Source organism: Dipodomys spectabilis, unplaced genomic scaffold, assembly GCF_019054845.1.
Source record: "Dipodomys spectabilis isolate Male_0828 unplaced genomic scaffold, ASM1905484v1 ptg000140l, whole genome shotgun sequence".
Classification (NCBI taxonomy): Eukaryota; Metazoa; Chordata; class Mammalia; order Rodentia; family Heteromyidae; genus Dipodomys; species Dipodomys spectabilis.
Genome location: NW_024870817.1, coordinates 19,493,857 through 19,495,852, shown reverse-complemented (window position 1 = coordinate 19,495,852; position 1,996 = coordinate 19,493,857). Strand labels below are relative to the sequence as shown.

Below are 1,996 nucleotides of genomic sequence, written 5' to 3'. Positions count from 1 at the left end.
GCAGAAGCTGTAAAACAACACATATGAGATTCTCAAAGAAAGAAAATGTAACGTAAGAATTTTATGTAATGTTAAACTATACTTAAGCACAGAGGATACAAATGAACTATATTTTGAGCAGACAGGAACCCAGAAAATATTATTATTCAGTCTTTGTTATGAGAGAGTAAAATTAAGCTAACCAAAGTCCAAGAATTACAACAAAGCAATGGTGATAATCACAAAACATATTTACATGCAATTCAAAACCAAAAACAAATGAATGTGAGCTGAATGTAATGGAATAGGGTATAAATTTTATAGATGCTGACAGTTTAGAAATGACATAACTAAGAAAAGTTAGGAGAGAAGAGAAAAAGAAGGAAAGTTAAGCATATTTTCCTTCGACTTTCAAGGCTGAATGAAAAAGAAAAACATTTGAAGCAAATGAACCAATTAATTGACATGCTAAGTCTATTTAACAGAAAAGTTAAACATGAAGAAAGATAGCATTATTAATTAAATTGGGTGGTTAGTGACACAACACCAGAGACATAATCCATGAAATAATTAATAAGCTGGACTTTATTAAAATGAAAAACTGCTGCTCTGTGCAAGACATAGTCAAAAGAATGAAAAGAGAAGCTGAAAACTGGAAGAGAATTATTTAAAACACATGTTGTAAGGACTGATATCCAAATATATAAAGGACTAGTGTGTGTGTGTGTGTGTGTGTGTGTGTGTGTGTGTGTGTGTGGGTGGGGGTGCCAGTTCTGGGGCCTGAATTTAGAACTTGGGTGCGATATCTTAGCTTTATCACTCAGAGCTGGTGATCTACCATTTGAGCCACACCTTCACTTCCAGCATTTTTTTTTTTTCATGTGAAAAAGAATTTATTAGGCACAAGGGTGGCTGGTGGCCACTTACAAAATGGTTCTCAGGCTTCTTCCAAGGTGTATAGAACTTCAGGGGAAAGTGGAAGCCTGTGTTTTCCCTTCCTGCTCCCTTCATGGCTGCCTGCGAATATCCCCATCCAGTTGGATGACCTCTCCATTGAGGAATGGGTTCTCGATTATGGTCTGTACCAGATGAGCATACTCAGCATGGTCCCCACGTCGGCTGGGAAAGGGTACTTGGCTGCCCAAGAAGTTGCGCACCTTCTCTGGAAGGGTGGCCAGCAGCGGGGGTGCCAAACAAACCTGGAGCAATGGCCATAACTCGGATGCCAACAGGAGCCAGATCCCAAGCAATGGACAGTGTCATGCTCACTATGCCCCCCTTGGATGCAGAATATGTAGCTTGTCCAACCTGACCCTCAAAGGCAGCCACACTATGTTGATGATAACACGTTCGCCTCCTTGGTCTGCTTCTGGCCCATCTCACCAGCAGCCAAGCAGATCACATTGAAGGTGCCTATGAGATTCACATTGAGAACTCGCTGGAAGTCCTCCAGAGTATGGGCCATGTTCTTCTATGCATTGTACGTCTTAATGGCCACTGCAATACCTGCACAGTTGACCGCCACATCTACATGGCCAGACTTTTCTTTGGCTAGAGTCAGGGCTGCTTGAACGTCCTTCTCAGAGGTTACATCGGCTGGGGAGAACACACAGCCCTTTCCTAACTTCTTGGGCTTGGCCTCACCATCCGAGTCAGACAAGTCCAGAAGCACAGCAGTAGCCCCCTGTTTCACCCATCGCTCGGCCGTGGCCAGGCCAAGGCCAGAGGCTCCTCGGGTTATGATAGCAACCAAGCCCTTCACGCTCCGGCACGCTGCAGGCATCTTGCGCGGCCTCACCGCTTCACTTCCAGCTTTTTGCTGGTCAATTGGAGATAAGAGTCTTACAAGATTTCTGTCTGGGCTGGCTTCAAACCTTGATCATCACATCTCAGTCTCCTGAGTAGCCATGAGCCATAAGCTACCAGGGCCTGAGTCAAAGCACTCTTTAAAAATCTATATTAAGAAAGGGATACAATTGTAATAAAAGAAAGAAAGGAAAAGAGAAAGAGAAAGTGA

General features: G+C 43.3%; 1 pseudogene; it reads right to left on the bottom strand.

Annotated features, from left to right (window-relative positions):
- Positions 1–890: 890 nt before the first annotated feature.
- Positions 891–1,773, bottom strand: LOC122117250 (annotated as a pseudogene).
- Positions 1,774–1,996: the final 223 nt, after the last annotated feature.